At 39.8% G+C, this 19,430-nt stretch overlaps 1 long non-coding RNA gene across 1 annotated transcript; it reads right to left on the reverse strand.

Annotated features, from left to right (window-relative positions):
• Nucleotides 1–1,916: 1,916 nt before the first annotated feature.
• On the reverse strand, nt 1,917–3,136 carry LOC309389347. Its single transcript, XR_014174934.1, has 3 exons — nt 3,030–3,136; nt 2,571–2,649; nt 1,917–2,349 (listed from the first exon to the last, which is right to left on the reverse strand). It is a non-coding gene; the product is annotated as an uncharacterized lncRNA (long non-coding RNA).
• Between the last annotated feature and the right edge of the window lie 16,294 nt (nt 3,137–19,430).

Below are 19,430 nucleotides of genomic sequence, written 5' to 3' on the forward strand. Positions count from 1 at the left end.
CAGAGTATCCTTCTGACAAATTTAATTGTAAACTATATGGACCAATGGGTTTCTCTTCTTAATGAATCTTACAAGTTCTCTGAATCAACAGAAGAAATTACTGAAATATTAAAGAGACATAACAGATATGGAATCTATTTTGTGGATAACAACAGCTACACAGGATAGTGACATAATTCATATGAACATGAATGACTTAATTCTCTTCAATTGGAGAGAGAAATACATTGAGAGTAACAATATAATGTTACAAAATTCAATTAGAGGATGAGTTGCATACTTGAGAGGTTTTTCTGATTAATTGGGGGATTTATTATGTTCCTACTGCCTCTAGTTGTGGCAATTAGCCTGTGTCATTATGACTTAGTATTGTAATGCAAATTTGATTGACATTATTACACTCTACATAAGGATATATTGTAATTCAATAGGGTTTTTCTAGTACCCTATTCATGTCAAAATATGTTAACAATGTATACATTAATTAATGAACCATGTATCAGTATACTGTATTAATGACAGTATATTATAACCAGCATATTTAATGCAAATCATATGCTAATCATAATGTTAATCACGGTACTATGATAATATGTAGTTCTACGAGATACTTCAAAATGGGCCTCAAAGAAAGAAATGTTTGTCTGGGAAGCTCTTATGCAGCATATGGAAAATGATCCCTTCAAAGAATTTGCAACAAGATCCAGGAGATGCAGTTTACATCTCCTGAAAAGCCTGCTTCCTAAAGCACCAGGTGATTCCCATGTGATCAGAATGAGGCAAAGGTGGAAAAGTAGCAAGAACTGTGAGGAAAGTGTCAAGGTAGGACTATGAAAGTGTGATGGATTGGACAAATCTTCTTCAACAGTTGTATACAGTTGAATGTAGTCCTTGACTTACAACCACAACTGAGCCCAAAATTTCTGTGGTTAAGTGAAACTTTTGTTAAGCGAGTTGAGGACTACCTGTATTGGATAGAATGAGATACCCTGTATATCCTTCAAGAATTTAAAGTAATCTTAGCAACTAGATTTTGGGTTGGGTGGGTATGCCCAGGAATATGAAGAAATGGGCCTCATACGTCAGAAAGCAAACAATAAAAGTTGCCTATCTTACATTTAGGTGATGCGGAGGCTCAGTGGCTAAGGCGCTGGGCTTGTCGATCAGAATGGTCATCAATTCGGCAGTTCGAATCCCTAGTGCCATGTAACAGAGTGAGCTCCCATTACTTGTCCCAGCTTCTGCCAACCTAGCAGTTCAAAAGCATGTAAACATGCAAGTAGAAAACTAGGAATCACCTTGGTGGGAAGGTAACAGTGTTCCGTGCGCCTTCGGCATTTAGTCATGCCAGCCACATGAGGAGATGTCTTCTGACAGCGCTGGCTCTTTGGCTTTGAAACAGAGATGCGCACCACCCCCTAGAGTCGGGAACAACTAGCACATATGTGCGAGGGAAACCTTTACCTTTTCTTGCATTTGTTTCCATGTGTCTATGTAAAGCAACAAGAACTACCATGGGTCAGGCTAGAAACTGGGAGGCCTGCCTTAGGCAAATGGCTAGTCACTTCTCTCAGTACTAGAAAGAAGGCAATGGCAAACCATTTTCAAAATCTTGCTTAGAAAATTGGCAGAGAATTACTAGGAGTAAACACTAATGTAAAGCATATATGCATATGCATATACACAGGCCTGAGACAGACATGATTGGGCAGTGATATAGATAGATCTAAAAAGTGAAGAGTAAAAATTATAGTGGCCTTCCACCTACTCACCTCAGAAGTATATAGTAGTCTTTGTATGAAAAAAGAAGAAAAGCAAGCAGGCAGATGTTTTATTATGAGCAATCCATCAACCTTTTTTTTTAAATATGCAAGATTACTAATCAAATTTTTTAAAAATCAATTATTTGGGTTTTTTTAGATCAGAATTTAAAAACATTGATTGAAAACCAGCCATCCCTACTGATGTTGGTAGAGAAATCTGTACAAAAGTAGTTAATCATTAAAATTCAGTAAGTTATGTCTGCTTTCTTGTATAATTGCAAATGGTAATATATGTGCCATTTGAACAGAACCTTAAGTTTTTTTTTTTCCCGTGGAAAATTTATCACTGACACTTGCTGCATAATTGCCAGAAGCAGTCCCCTATGTAACTGGAAGATCTGCATCTTCTCTTGAAATATATTGAAATAATTTATGGCCGATTTATTTATATCTCACTTGAGGGAAATGTAATTGATAAACTATTTCCAATACTTAAAAACGGAAGTGTCTTATTAAGCGCCTGACTAGGAAAGATCTTTTGTTATTTCTTGATATTATCCATTCCTTCCAAGCTGTTGTACGACTCCTATAAGAAAAAAAATACAGAGATGTAAGTTTTTCTGCAAATTATTGTTCCATTGAGAATACTTCAACAAATTGTTCCAAATTAGCTCCCAGATATAAATATCTATGCAAAAGTGTCCCTCCCAATCTATCCCCCTTAAGTCCTTCAACTATTAGATACACTAAATATCCAGTTAAAATGAAAGAGATTCGTATGGGCTTAAGTTTTCTAATTATATTTACCTAATGATGGGTTGGCAAATGCAACCCATTGACTTAGAGCTCTGATAAGACAACCTCCTCCTTCTCCAAAATCCTGTTGCTGGAAAGAAAGAGAGAGAGAGAGAGAGAGAGAGGAAAAAACTGGTTTCAGAAAAAAACATTCAGAGAAAGAAAGGGTCAAATGCCTGAGAGGAAAAACATGCTCCATTGCCACATTAATGTTAATGCAATATTGTGAAAGTTACAGAATATAAATCTTATGTATGTAGAGCTGCTTTCTACTATTTTTGACCATCTAATTTGCAGATGAAGCATCAGCAGCTACATTCATTACCAAGAAGCCTTTAAGGAACAATTTGTTTGGAAGAATGAGCTTTCTTCCCCGGAATTGTCTTCTAGGTGGAAAGAGACATTGTCAGGGAGAAAAGGAACAAAGAAAGTGGATAGAAAAAAAGGGACAGAAGCATTCGGTCTATTTACCAGACTGCCTGAATTTCCAATTCAGTCTTTGAAGATGAAATTTGGGATCTTGCACATGTCATACCCTCTCGATCTACAGTTTCATCCATAATAATCAAAATTCTTTCTTAGAAGACTGGTATGACATAAGTAAATTTCACAGAAAACACTCAAACTCCTTTTGAGTTACCGGTAGTACTTGAAGATATAACATGGGAAATTTCAAAGGGAGAAATAATTTGTAGGCTGCAAAGGTAAGATTCTTATTCTGAGGCAAATTTTATTTTATTATTCTTTAAATTACCCATTTATCTACTTTGATCACGAGAAGCACTCAGCTTTTGATTATCTGACTGGGGTATGATTGAAGGGGTGGGTGGGAAAGAACTAAATTATCCAAATATCATTAAAGTGAAAAATTTAATCTTTGATTGGCAAGCCAGAGAAACTTGCTGATACTTTTTAGGCACTAATGCTCTACTCGTATTTCTCTAATTGTTCCGTTATATAAAATTAAGCCACTGAAATTCATGTTAAATTATATCAAGGATTTTAATTCAAACCATCAAGACTTTATCATTACTTAGGGCACAAATATATCCATGTGTTAACTATGTTGCAGTGTGACAGAGAAAATCAAGAGGTGAAAGCTGCAAGATGATCATCATTAACTGCTTCATATTTTCTCCAATCACCACAAATTCAGTTGACACTATATAGATTGTGTGTCCAATAATCCATTATCACTACTGTGAGAACAATCATAAGCACTATGAGACCAGGTTGCCATCATATTGACAAGCAGGTGTGGCTATGGAGAAAGCAAGTGCAGCAAAAAATATGGGAAAAGAAGGTGGCCTGTAAGACCTGTCAAATGTAGAAAAGCATCAAAACCTGGCAAAATTCATCATTGCAAGAAGAGTGCAAAGAAAGCTGTTGCAGAGTCCAAGGAAAATCACTATTGGAACTTATAGCAACAACTGGACACAAAAGGTGAAAAAGAAAGGAAGAAAGGAAGCAAGAGAGAGAGAGAGAGAGAGAGAGAGAGAAGAAAGAAAGAAAGAAAGAAAGAAAGAAAGAAAGAAGTCATGACATCTGGATTTTCTCAGTCATCCAGATCACAGCTGTCCCAAAGTTGCTTTTTCAGAAGGCAACTGGACTTTCTTGTTTTTTCTTTTGAAGGCGTTTCGCTTCTCATCCAAAAATCTTCTTCAGCTCTGACTGGAAGGCAGGGAAGGGAAGGATTTATATTCCTTGCGGACAGCTTTCTGCCCTATGTCCCATTCTGAAGCCAAGAAGTTTCCACACCCATTTGCACTACTCAGGCGACCCTGAGGACACAGATAAATCTCCAAGTGGCAACAACTCTCTAAAAAGGATGCAAATGACCAGCTGTCTGCAAGGAACATAAAGAAAAAAGACAAAAGTGTAGTTGCCTCCTGAAAAAGCACCTAGAAAAAAGCTCTTGACTATCTCTTGCATCAACTGATAAGGCAAGCAATGCATGACCTTGGAATGAGAGGTCTTTGGTGTTCTCTGAGCTAGCTTGTTTTCTTGAAGTTTCATTACCCAAACTAGGTAAGATCATCAGAATTAGCACTGATGATGTTAGCTAGTTTGGGTAATGAAATGTCTGCAAGAAAACCAGCAAACTCAGAGAGCACCAAGGACCTTGTGTTAACCCTGAGTTAGAAATATTCTTCTTTATCAGTGAGTTTAGAATGGCCGAGCTACACATAAAATGGAACCAGATGCTCTACTATAATACTGTGTAAAGCTGAGTAAGATGTGGTGCTGGCCCTTCTAACAGCTTTTGTGTGAAAATAGGTATGCCCTAAGGCAGGAGTCTCCAACCTTTCGGACCTCAGGGAGCACTAAATTCATAATTTTAAATCCCGCGGACCACCAATATGATTTTTTTAAAAAAAGGTAAATAGTATTTAGTGCAATATAAAAATGCAAATATTTTTTCTGTGGACCACCAAAATTTTCTCGCAGACCACCAGTGATCCACAGACCACTGGTTGGTGACCGCTGCCCTAAGGCATAGCATTTTTACCACTGCTGTTCATTCTCATCATGGATACCATCATGTGAGAGCATCCCAGTGTCCCTTGGGCTTTGTTCTATGCAGATGATGGCCTACCACCAGGGAAGAACTGCAGTGCTGTGTTCAGACAAGGAACAACTATATCAGCCAATTTGGTTTGTAGCGCAATATCAAGAAAACCGCTATCTAGAAGCCAGCTGGGCATTTTCACTATCCAGTCAATGGTGAAGACCTAGTGAAGACAAAGTCCATCCATTACTTAGGATCCGTTTGCAAAGTGATGGCAACATTAATGGAAAATGCGCATGAGGATGAATACAACATGGCTGCGGTAAAAAATTACTGGAGTACTGGGCATCAACACATGTCAATTCACTTAAAATCAGAAGTGTGCAGCATAAGGGTTCACTCCATAGCACTGCATTGTGTTGGTTCTGGCCAACCACCCAAAGTGCTGAAGGCCTTCTACATGGAGATGCATATGATCATTAGACCTCTCTATTTTTGACCCACATCAACAATGAAACAGTTTGGCAGCAGATAGATATTGCACCGATAAGAGATAACATGTGGGAAAATTGTCTACACTATATGGCCATGTCACTCCACACGGTCATCTTCATTACCTATCACTTTTACACCAATAGTTGCACAGAAGACCAAAGCAAAGTTGGTAGAACACAATTGACACAAACGCAAAGTGCGCACAGTTGCACCTGGTTGCTGAATTTCATATGAAATTGTGTTTATTGATCTGAAAAGCAGAACCTGCTAGGAAGAAGACCAATTATGATTATTATAGCCAGCAGAAGCAGTAGTGAACTGAATTGACATGTGTGGAACATTGTCATCAGGTAAATGCTGTCATTAAGTTTCTTGCATCTCAATGTTTGACCTAAGCAATGAAATTTATATGATGCTTTCATTATGCAATGACCTGATGACAGCTCAAGTCAAATGGTTCCTAACTTTTCAAATCTTAGTTCCCTTAAATCATCATATGAAAGAACTTGGGTCCTTTCAGAATAGGAAAAACACACACACATGCATGTATATTTGTTTTTAGGCAGTTTGTATTACCTGTATCTATTGCAATAGTTTTAAGGATGTAAGAGACCTTTAAAAAATTAATCCTGTTAATAATTTTTATTGCTACAACTAAAATAATGATTGAGAAGTATCATTCTCTCCTATTGTCAAACTGAAGAATATAACCAGGAGTAGGGCCTTCTCTGTGATGGGCCCAACCCTCTGGAATGACCTCCCCCCCGATATCAGAACCACCACCGACTTCCCCTCCTTTCGACGAAAACTGAAGACTCACCTGTTCCGTTTAGCCGGCCTGGACCATTCGTAACCTTATTATACCTCCTGGCAGATATATTTTAACTGGGTTATTTTAATTGGGTATTTTTAGGATTGTTGAAATATTGTTTTTATCTACTTTACTTTGTACAGTGTCGTATTGCCTCCTCTTCTATGTTTTTATGATGTATGTTTGCATTCCATTTTATCTGTTTTATTTGACTGTACACCGCCCCGAGTCCCTTTGGGGAGAGGGGGCGGTATAAAAATCGAAATAAATCGAAATCGAATCGAAACCAATGAAAATATTGGAGCAAAAAAAAGCTACTTTATTTAACCTCCAAAATCCAAATCTTTCAGAAGTGCTTCAATTACGGATTCCAGAAAACATTTTGTCTATGTGTATGACCAGTAATACTTGTTCAGCTGGTTTGGTCAATCACCTTTCCTAAAAGTCATTTCTGAAGCTGGAATAGAAATGCTGACAACGGCAAAATAGGTTTTCAGGTATCTAGTGATCCTATTTTGAAAAGTATTACTGCTGTAGCTTTTCCCACACCTTACAAATGTCCATTTCTTTTTCTAGTTCTTTTCCCCCCCAGCGGATTCCTGTGTCTTACAGCAGTAGGAGGAGTACATAGGAGTCTTATGTTTTACAGCACTAGGACCAAGGGAACAATAGTCAGAGGGAAAATAAAGCTGCCTCATGTCATATAAAAGTGAATAAATACAAAGCTCCAACCTTGGAGCTCTGACAAGCAAATGTTGATGGCTCACCAGAGCAAAACAAGATGTCCTCCAAGTACACCTCACTGCATCCTATAGTTGAATTCTGAACACCAAAGAGCAATAGCCATAAACTATAATCAAAACTTTGATTTGTGAACTTAGAAAGAGAATCAAAGCCCATCGAAACCAGTGGGATTTACCTACAAGTATCTCTGCAAAGGCTCTTCTTTTTATTATTATTATTATTAATTAGATTTCTAGACCGCCCCCTCTCCCCGGAGGGACTCGGGGCGGTGTACAAGTATAAATTTAAAAAACCCATCCAAACAATAATATACATAGTTAAAAGTAGATTAAATAACCCCTGTACAATTTATAAAAATTAAAACTAACCCATAAAACCAATCATAAAATTTGAAAACCAAAGCCGAGGTGGGAAGGCTGGAATCAGGCCAAGCCGGCTAGTTGGAACAGGTGGGTTTTAAGTTTCTGATGGAAGGAGTGGAGATCCGTAGTCAATCTAATGTCAGGGGGAAGGTCATTCCAGAGGGTCGGGCCCATCACAGAGAAGGCTCTTCCCCTAGGCGTCGCCCGCTGGCACAGCCTAGTGGACGGCACCCGGAGGAATCCCTCTCTGTGTGAGCAGATAGGCCGAAGGGATGTATGGGGCAGGATACGATCCCGCAAATAACTAGGTCCTGTGCCATGGAGCGCCTTGAAAATGATGGTCAACACCTTGAAACGCACCCGAAAAGCCACAGGCAGCCAGTGTAGCCCGCGCAGGAGAGGTGTTATGTGGGAGTAGCTAAAAACTCCCGAAATTGCCTGTGCTGCCGCATTCTGAACCAGCTGTAGCCTTCGGGTGCATCTCAAGGGGAGCCCCATGTACAGAGCGTTGCAGTAGTCTAGCCGGGACGTCACAAGCGCATGAGTGACTGTGCGAAGGGCGCCCCTTGTTTTAGTGCATCCCAATGTGAAAAGGAACAAATATGTCTTCAAACATAAAGATTATCAAATCCATTTTGTTATTATTTATTACACTATTTCTTATGGGCAACATGATTGAGACCCTGAAATGTACATTTTAAAGTAGAAAATGGATTTTAAAAGGTAAAGGTTCCCCTTGCACATATGTGCTAGTCATTCCCGATTCTAGGGGGCGGTGCTCATTTCTGTTCCAAAGCTGAAGAGCCAGCGTTGTCCGAAGATGTTTCTGTGGTCATGTAGCTGACATGACTAAATGCTGAAGGCACATGGAACACTGTTACTTTCCTACCAAAGGTGGTCTCCATTTTTTTATTTGCATTTTTTACATGCTTTCAAACTGCTAGGTTGGCAGAAGCTGGGACAAGTAAGAGGCACTCACTCCGTTACATGGCACTAGGGATTCGAACTGGCAAACTGCCAACCTTTCTGATCAACAAGCTCAGTATCTTAGCCACTGAGCCACCACGTCCCTTAAATGTATTTCATGTCTATCCTATCTGGGCTGCCAAACTCCAGGTGACCATAAAATGGTCCTAAAGAGATACAGGAAACTCTGTCCTGCAATCTACTGGATGTACAACTTCCTTGAGCAGATGTATACACTATTGATGTACTCACCTCAGTATCCAATGACAGTGTTCCAAGTTAACTTTGAAACATTTTCCCTCTTTTTCCTTCCCCTTTTGTGCATTTCTAAGTTGTCCTTAAAAGGAAAAAACATCCCCGTTATTTATTAATTTCACAATCTAAATTTTAGCTTTTTTTAAAAAAGCTAAACAATTTACAAGGCATGCACAACCCTTGGCTGCAGTCATCTTTCAAAAAGTTGTCTCTTTTGTAAATGTCTTTTGATTAATATCAACATCAATTTGCAAACAAAGAACAGGTTAGATTTCATACACATTTTTCCTAGCATGCATTTTTTGCAAGCTTTTATATCAATTTCTATGGATTTGTCTATTTCCATATCTAATTTTCTTTAATAGGCATGTTTTAATTACACATTTTGAGCTGTGAATGTTATCACAAAAGCCTTAAAAATTGAAGCTTAGGAGACAGAAATATTGTGGTTAGACAGGTAAACTTGGGTAAATTAAGTTCTAAACCAGTATCTTTTTTGTTCTTAGTTATCAGTATGGTTTTGAATAGATACCACTTGTTACCTTTTGCCTGTTACAAAATGGTTTCTAGAGTGGAGTTGAGTCAAATTCCTGATAGGCAGGCAGTTACCTTAAGCATAGATGCCATTCCTTGTTTCTATGCTCCAGTCTTTAACAAACAAGATCCAATTCCATTATCTTTACCCTTTTTCTTGTTCCTCTTGACATTCTGCTTGAAAGACAGAAAGCAGTTCCCAGTGTGCATTACAAACTTCCATTCTACTCAAGAGAGATGCTGGCTTTAATATTCTGTTTTGTTTCTCTTTGAAAAATGAATACAAGGAATAGAGGGGAAAGGATTAAGTCTGCATTTGATCTTAAAATACAGCATGTTGCCCTGAGCACATGGACCAATTTTTATTCTGATATCTTGAAGCTTGATGGAGTTATAATGCTACCAATTAGCTCCTGAATAAACTTAGAAATTAAATTCTCCTCAATGGACAGTTAATGCAAAGGCCAAGTATGCTCTCCAGCAATACTCAAAATATCCCCATTAAGTAGGTCAGTTTCAATCCTATTTTAGAGGTGGGAAACTGATTTTTGGAGACAGTTACTTGCCAGAACCATCCAATTCATATTAATTTGGCCCTTGAAGGAACATATCTGGTGGTTCAACAAGAAGAACGTGTACAAAAATATAGAAGAGCATTTACGTTTGACTTGCCTCTGTCTTTATACTGTCTCTATAAAAAAATAATCAACTTGCTTAAGAGAATTATAAGAAAATATTTCTAGAGATTTTTTGCAAAAATTTATTTATTTTATTTATTATTTATTTATTTATTATTCATATTTATAGACCGCCCCCTCTCCCGGAAGGGACTCGGGGCGGTGTACAGTCACTAAAATACGTTATAAAATACATACAAAACAGTTAAATAATTAAATACGTAGGTGGAGGAGGTTGCAAGACTGAATAAATGAATAAATCACAAGAATGTTCTGCTCTTATTGCATTTTGGATTGAATTAGGAACATGGGTAAGTCTGTGAGCAATTAATGTTAATTTGAACTGAAATTAGAATGATAGAAAAAGATATAAAGTGCCATCTATTCCAAAAGACAGATCATCCTCCATAATCCAGACCAGGACTCTCAAACTCCCAGCCTGCAGGTCGGATGCATCATGCGCTGGCCATGCCCACGCCCGGTTTAGTGAAGGGGGGGGAGTCTGGATATGTCACGTGATGCCGCCATGATGACGTGAGTTTGACACCCCTGATCTAGACCAAAGGATGACGTAAGAGACAGAAAATCTGCTGCAGATTATATTATTTTCTATTGAATTCTAAAAAAACTAATCACGCTTCCTATGCAAAAAAGATCCAAAAACATATTACAGAAATATTACAATTACTGTGTTAACCTTTTAGCAAAGAAAGAAAGGGAGATCTCCCTGTACTTTTCTTTGTTCTTTTAGATATTGATGAAGCAGCAGAAACGTTCATTTATTTGGTATTCCTGTCTCCTTATCTCATAAGATATTCTTGAAAACCCATTTTTGTATAGCTATGTGCCTCGTGTTTCCAAAGGATTCTGGATTGAATTCTATGAAGCTATGTCAGGGCATTATTTCAACAAACTCTGCATTCCCTACACTTCCCCCCCCCCCCTCTTCTTCCTAGCAAATACAGAATCCACTTGTTTTGGATCAGATCCATTTGTTGTGACAAGAATTTAATTTAAATTTAATTGATGTGTCATTTTTAGGGGTTTTAAAGCCATATTTATATTCTTTAGCTGTACAGTTCTTTTAATTCTCTTTTTAACCTCCTCCATACCTATTTATCTATCTATTTAATTAATTTTAACCGTGTATGACGTATTTGCTGTGTGGACTGTACACCGCCCCGAGTCCCTTTTGGGAGAGGGGGCGGTCTAGAAGTGCAAAGAATAAATAAATAAATAAATAAATAAATAAATAAATAAATAAAATTGACCAACTGGCTTGTTGTCCCAGCTGACATTGTGGACAGAGAGAAAGTAACTGTCCCAAAGTCACCTAGCTGGCTTTCATGCCTAAGGTGGGACTAGAATTCACAGTCTCCTGATTTCTAGCCTTAACCACTAGAGCAAAAAGTTTAGCAGACACTTGGAAATGGTAAGACAGAGATAAAAAGACAACTATGATTTCTATAACTATCTTTTCAAGAAACCCCCCCTCTCCTCCTCCTCCTCCTCCTCCTCCTCCCATTAATAAAATTCATCCACTCAAACAACATATTTTGTTCCATTTCCAGATGATTGCCTATTATTATGATTGGTTGTATATTCAGCCAGATGTTAATTAATTGTTTATTTAAAACATTATTTTTATTTATCCCACCTTTATTATTTTTATAAATAACCCAAGGCAGTGAACATATCCAATTCTCCTTCTTCCTTATATTTTCCTCACAACAACAATTCTATAAGATGAGTTGGGCTGATACGGAGCAACTAATCCAACCTCATCCACCCAGCTTTCAGAGTAGTCCATTTTATAACCAGCTCTGGTGTCAGGCCTGCAGTCATATTCCTTTTAGGATCTTTGGCCTGCCACATTCTCTCTCTTTCTTTACTATGCTGTTCCATTAGTGGGGAATTGGGAGGAGGAATAGTAAGGAGTAGAATTGTAGAATGTGTTGTTGTCAAAATAAACATTCCTTTCTAGAAGCCCAACATCATCCTTTGTCTCCGCACCTCTGCATCTGACCGGAACTAGGTGGGTGGAAATGCCAGTGTGGCAGAGGAAGATTGGACCATGTGATGGACTTGTGAGTGTGGGGACAAGATCATGAACTTTCAACTGGGTGGGAACCCCAGGAAGCTTTCAGATTCGGGTTTCCCACAGATGTATCAATATGTCTCTCTTATTAAATTGGAACTTTGATGAAACCTATGCCTTGGACTCTGATTTAATTCTGGATGATATTTGGAACGCTGACATTTGGGCAACTCCCAATCAAAAGTTAAAGCCACATTAAAACTGTAAAACTAAGCACATTTAAAAATAACAAAAAGCTTAGCACTGTCAAATCTCTGTTGTGCAGTCACTTAATCTTATCCTAGGTCAGGTCTTCAGTGTTTTACAGAAGGGTAGAGGGTAGAGGCCTGCCAAACTTCAGGATGCCAATTGTTTTATAGGGAAGGGAATGCCACGGAAAAAGCCTATGGAAACATTTAGACTGGATTTGCATTTTTCTCTCCCTATGGCAGCGATGGCGAACCTTTTTTGGCTCGCGTGCCATAAGTGGGGGGAGCGCAGGGGGGTCGTGTGCAGGCGTGCTGCACCCATAATGCAATTACGCGACCCCCCAGTGTGCATGCGCACACTACAGGCACAACCCCCCAGTGCGCATGCGCACACTACAGGCACGACCCTCCATTTTTTGCATGCTTTTTTCGCCCTTGCCAGGCTCCAGAGGCTTTATAGGAGCCTGGGGAGGGCGAAAACAGCCTCCCCCACCCCCCCAGAAGCCCACCGGAGGCTTCAGGGACCTTCAGGACGCTTCCCTGAAGCCTCTGGAGCAGTCAAAATGAACCTCCGAGCAAACCAGAAGTCACTTCCGGTTTGCTCAGAGGGTCATTTTGAGCACTCCAAAGGCTTCATGGACCTTCAGGACGCTTCCCTGAAGCCTCCAGAGCAGTCAAAATGAACCTCCGAGCAAACCAGGGGTCCGTTCCCGAACTTCCAGTTTGCCCATATGGCTGTTTTTTTTGCACTCCGGAGGCTTCAGGGAAGCTCATGAAACCTCCAGAGTGGCGGGGGATGCTCTTTTCACCCTCCCCAGGCTCCTGTAAAGCCTCTGGAGCCTGGGGAGGGTGAAAAATGGCTTTAAAAAGGGTGAACTCAGCTGGCCAGCGTGCGCATGCCCACTACCCAGCTGACAGGGCAGCGCCTCATGTGCCCTGACAAATGGCTCCGCATGCCACCTGTGGCACGCGTGCCATAGGTTCACCATCACTGCCCTGGAGTGGGCAGATGTTATTTGGTGGTATTGTGACAGGATTTAACCTGGTTTAACCCACTTTGCTCTGTCTGGATGATATTGAACAGAATTAGATGTGATGCTAGAAGAAGTACTTCTGCCCTGCATCACTGGGGATGGAAAACTTCCCCTTGTTGTGATTGGGCTGCTAATATGCAAACTATTAAAATTATTGTGTATGATTGCCCATGATGGCCGCTCTCTGGTTCCCTAGAAAATTTGCACAGAGAAATGCCAGAGGTGACCACCTAGATAGCTGAATTGAGCATCCAGGTCACTGTCATACAGTTTTGTATATAATTATGTGGATTTTCTGTCAAGTTTTCATAAAATGCTAAATAAATAATACTTTCAGCAGGATGTAAATTATAATGATTATTATATAATCAAAGATGGTATTCAGCTGATTCTTTCTGGTTTGGGCAAACTGGTAGTGGTGGCTGTGGGAAGCTCCGCCCACCCGCCTCAACGTAATGCGTGAGCGCTGCACATGTGCAAAAGGTGGTGTGCATTCACAGACATGGCACGTGTGAGTGCACTCACTTTTGAGAACCAGAAGGGAAGGGAAGTGAATCCCACCACTGTATACTGGTCAATACATTTATGTTGAATCACTTCAGACTAGGTTTCCATCTATATTTGGAATTAGGATGTTTGAAAGTTTGGGTTTTTGTAAATTCTGGCTTGAATTGCCCTAATCTGCACTCCTGGCCTGCTGGATCCCTTAAACCAGGTTTTTCCAAATTGTATTGCATGAGATGTTAGAATGGGAATGTGCAAGAGACCAGGAGGGGAGAGTTCATTGAGCTTTTCCTCTCAGTTAGGAGCTCCGAGAAATATTTTTAGCTAAGGGGCTCTGCAGCCTGAAATAGTAAAATGTAACAATCCTTCAGATTTTACTTTTTTTCCAAATTTTGCCAAGCAGTTCTCAGTGACTTACTGCTGTTTTTTGTTGCTGGCAGTAATTTGGGCAGCAGCTTAAGTGCTTGTAAAGTCCCTAAATCTTTGGTAAAAGCCATTTCGCTGCTGCAAAAGTGAGATGGGAGTGAAAGTAAGAAACGTGAATACTTTACAATTATTAAGGAAAAACAAGGGGAGGGGAGGAATTACCCTTTTCAAGTGAAGTAAAATTAAATGATCATTGGAACAGATATACATATTTATATATAATATATTAACTTTGCTTTTTTAATTTTCACATGACTGGATGATGCCAATGGATGTTCTTCCTTTTTTTTAAATCAATCATCTTGAAGAAAGTTTGGGGAGGACAAGCTTGTCTTGAACTGCTATCCACATCTTTACCTAAAGTTCTATATCAGCTTTGCTAGGCTGGAGAGTAGATTGACGACAGAGGGTAATAAATAAAACCTGAAAGAAAAGAGAGGAGATCTCAGACTTTGCACATCTTGTCCCTTGTAGTTCCTTGACTGTGAACTTCTAGATAAATAATCAATTAATTACAGCTGATTGCTGCTGGCAATGGACAGTTGTTTGCAAGAAAGACAGCCAGTTTTGGAAACCTTTAAATCAAAGTTTTTCTAATAACGTTGCCAGGAAAAGTGCAAAATGAAAATGTATTCTGGGGGACTAACCAATTCCTAACTAAGTCTCCATAGAGGTCTGGATTGTAAGGCTATGGGAACAACTCTTCTCTTACATGTACAATAAAAGTACAGCTTAGAAGCATACTTTCACACATACACATAATAAACCTCCCATGGTTGCTTGCATATGCGAAACAACCATCAGAGAGCAATATCATGGAGAAACCTCCAATCCTACCTAAATCACTGCAGTAAAGTATTTTTCAAAGGAAGAAATTCATGTAATAATGAATGAACATTTAATGCTCATTAAATGATATTTACGTTACTATGAATCTGCTTGCATTTGTTTTCTCCCTGTTCTGCTTGCCTGTTTAAGGTGAATATTTATTTGCTTATTTATACCCCACATGAGACTTTTGCTAATTTTGCCCATTTTATGACTTTTTAATGACTCCCACAGTTGTTAAGTGAATCACTGCAGTTGTTAAGTTAGTAACACGGTGGTTAAGTGAATCTGGCTTCCCCCCTTGACTTTGCTTGTCAGAAAGTTGCAAAAAGTGATCACATGAGCTCGGGACACTGCAACTGTCATAAGCAGTGGTGGGATTCATCCGGTTCAAACTGGTTCGCGAGAACTGGTTGCTAACTTTTTGTGCAGTTTGGCAAACCAGCTGAATGCCATGCCTGGTCCCTCCCCTCCCAGCCACTCCTTGCCTGGGCTGCTGGCTGCTTACCTGGCTTGAGAAGGTAAGGTTCCTAGCCCTTTCTTTGTAAATCTGCCTAAAAGAGGGAGGGAAGGAAGCTGCAGAGTTCTTTCTTGCCAGGGATGACATGGGGCTGGGGGTGATTGTTCCTTTGCACACAGTTCCTGGGGGACTGCCCAGGAATGCCTGTGGGCTTGGGCTAGGCCAGGGGTGTCCAAACTTGGCAACTTTAAGACTTGTGGACTTCAACTCCCAGAATTCCCCAGCCACAAGTCTTAAAGTTCCCAAGTTTGGACACCCCTGGGCTAGGCTGACTGGTTTGCAAGGTGACAGTGCCAGGCTGGGATCGCCGCTTGGGGGATGCAGCCAGGCCTGGATGTGGCGGGCTGCCCTTGGCCAAGTGGCTCCAAAGTTAAATGCTTCCTTTTCTTGCAAGTACATCCAAACATCATTAAAGAGAGAAATGATGAATGAAGGAGAAGAGCATACTTTTCACTGTTCTGTAACCAGAAAAACTGAGAATGAAAACAATGTATTCCAGTTAAATTAGAAGTGGTTCTTTGTGAAGGATCTGTGAAAGTTTTGGAATATTGCAACAAAGCTCAAGGAAAAAAAATAAAGCAAAAAAATTAATTAAAAGAGAAGAGAAAGAATGGTAAGACATCCACTGTCTGCTTTGAAAATGCCTTTCAAATGTGTTTTCATTTATAAAGAATTGGACATATTTGCTTGACTATGTGCTTTCATGTTCAAAAAGGACAATCTCTATCAGTATAAGCAGAGATGTATTCTTCAAGCTTTAGTGCATTTTGCAAAAAATCATTGTAGTAAACTGAATTGTTTACTGTAGTAAACAGTAAGTATGTGGTATTGTAGTAAACTGTAGAACATAATTTCTCATCAAAAATGCAGTCACCCTCTGGCCCTCAGAAGAAGAGCAGACTTCCTGGGAGAAAGAGCTCTGTTGCAGAAACAAACAGTATGCTCTTGCTGAATATCATCCATTGATTTCCTGTTGGTAGTAGCTGATGGAAGACACTAGAATAGGGCATCCTATGAAATGGGAGCAGTTAACCTGGACACATTTGTGCCAAAATAATTTTGTTTTCCTTGTGATAGGCTTCATCTGAAGTCATCTGTTCTATAAACTTGAAGATGGCACATGGAAAAATTCAAACATGACCTGGCAGCACCACAAATGTTAGAATTACAATACAATACAATACAATACAATACAATACAATACAATACAATACAATACAATAGTAGAGTTGGAAGGGACCTTGGAGGTCTTCTAGTCCAAGCCCCTGCCTAGGCAGGAAACCCTACACTATTTCAGACAAATGGCTATCCAACATCTTCTTAAAGACTTCCAGTGTTGGGGCATTCACAACTTCTGGAGGCAAGCTGTTCCACTGATTAATTGTTCTAACTGTAGACGCATTTCCATTTAGTACTACACGTTGAGTGCGGTTGGTCAGCCAGTTACGAATCCATCTGGTGGTGATGCCATCTAACCCATATTCTTCTATTTTATCTAGTAGTAGGTTATGGTCTACCTTATCAAAAGCCTTACTGAAGTCCAAGTAAACTATATCAACGGCATTCCTCTGGTCCACTAATGTTGTCACATTATCAAAGAATGCAATAAGATTAGTCTGGCATGATCTGTTTTTGACAAATCCATGTTGGCTTTTGGCTATTACTTTGTTTGCTTCTAGGTGTTCGCAAATTCGTTGCTTGATTATTTTTTCCAGAATCTTTCCTGGTATTGAGGTCAGGCTGATAGGTCTGTAGTTTCCTGGATCTGTTTTTTCCCCTTTTTTGAAGATGGGAACCACATCAGCTCTTTTCCAGTCCTCTGGCAGTTCCCCGGTGCTCCAGGATCTCTGAAAGATATTCTCTCTAAGGTTTTGCTTGCATTCAAGTTGGTAGCCATTTGACATGGTAGGCATTTGACACGGCAATCAAATTCTTTATAAGAGATTGTCTGGGTTCATTTCTTATGTTGAGCACTGTGGATGAAAAAGAGAATGTCATATGGGTAGTAAATATACTAATTAATACTTTATTTACAGTCACAGACCAAAACACGACCACTACAAAAGAGACACAGAAGCCAGTCGCCAAAAGCCCAACTAAGGGAGGTTACAGCTCTCTCCTCTAATGGTCACAGCTCTCAAGAAAAACCTGGAAACCTGAGAGGTGATGTACGAGGAGACATCCCAAGGCAATGCACAAACAAATCACAGTCATCAGGACCAGAAGGGACGATTTCAGGAAGAGACAGTAACCTATACATAGGGCAAAATAGAAGGACATGATCCGCTGTCTCAACCTCGGCTCTGTCACAAGGGCACAGCCGCTTATTAATCGGGAGCCTCTGAAACGACCATCCAGAAGTGCTGAGGGCAAGACATTGAAGCGAGCTAGGGAAAAAGCTCTTCTAGGTAGTAAATATAATGAATTCCTCTTATTTAAATAAAATATTCATTCATTTATTTCAGGGTTTAACAAAGAACCAAATTCTGCCCAGTTTCTTTGAATATGTAAGAGTTGCTAACCTTAATTGATTTTTAAAACATTTCTGACTGGAGGGTATAATATATGTGACGATATATATGGGCCTTCACTTATTTTATAGCTGCCAATGCAAATATACATAATTCATGTGTTCCAGCACTATCAAAGAAAATAAACAAGTGACATGCAGGAGCAAATAGTGCGTAGCATGTTTCCCATTTATTAGTCACAACAGGCCATGTGGGAAATGACACCGCATTCTCCAAACATAACAGAACGAACGGCATAACAATGGTGCAGAGACCATATTTACATCTTAGGTGAAACTTTATAAGAATAATATATTTAGAAAAAAAATGCTTTCAAAACTCTTTTTTATTACTGTTTGTAATGTTCAGGTGCTGGAAAAAAAATTCCTACAAAAGCCCTTTCTGAAGTTTTAACTAAAGTTTTAAAAGGCTCCGTTATAAACATAAAACCTCTGGTAGGCTTTTCAAAATAGCATAATTATAGACCTATCAGGCAGAAGACCACCTCAAAATTTAATACATTGTAAACTCCAGATACTCAGAACTCTGTAGCACCTGCACTGCTAATAAGGCCTTATGGGGCAACAGGAAGGAAAATCACTGGGTTATATACCCATAGTATTCAAGGAATAGGTGTGATAAATACAATGCAGTTATATAATATATGCAATTCCTAACTGCAGCCTGCAAATACCTCCAATGGATCTATTTAGGACATGGGTCCTTAAACTTTTTAAACAGGGGGCCAATTTATGGTTCCTCAGACTGTTGGGGGGTCAGACAAGCTGAGTGGGCATGGCTAGGAGGACATGTGACTGGGTGGGTGTGGTTAGGTCATGTGACTAGGTGGGCATGGCCAATTTAACAGTCCATTGAACAATGCACACAAATTTGTTTTGCTCTTGGGGGTGTTTTATTTGCTTTTGTTTTTACATTGCTCTTTTGGTTGCCTTTTCTTTTTACTAGATCATTTTTTCAGTTGTTTAGGAGTCTAGTGGTCCACTTCAGAAACTCAGTTTCCCAGCAATTCTTCTCAGCCCCAAGAAGCTTGAGAAATCTCTTTCTGTCTGTCTATCTGTCTGTCTATCTGTCTCTCTCCCTCTCTCTGTCTCACTCTTTCTGTCTCTCCCTCCCTCTGTCTCTCTTTATCTTCTGGAGGCAGGGAAGGTGAAAAACAGACCATTTTCGCCAGATTTTTGGTGTCCTGGGGCACCCCATTTTTTAACCTCCCCTCCCTCCAGAACATCTCTTCAGGCCACAATTGTTGGCCTTACCTTTCAGTTCCAGCCCATGGGGCTTGCGAAGGTAAGTCCTGCACTCGGCTGAAGGGTGAACAGGGTGATGCGGGCGGTGCAGCCTCGGGGTCCTGCGTGGGCCGGATTAATGGCATGTGGCCTGTGGGCCATAGTTT

The sequence above is a fragment of the Natrix helvetica genome (genome assembly GCF_964273705.1).
Source record: "Natrix helvetica genome assembly, chromosome: 3".
NCBI classification, from domain to species: Eukaryota; Metazoa; Chordata; class Lepidosauria; order Squamata; family Natricidae; genus Natrix; species Natrix helvetica.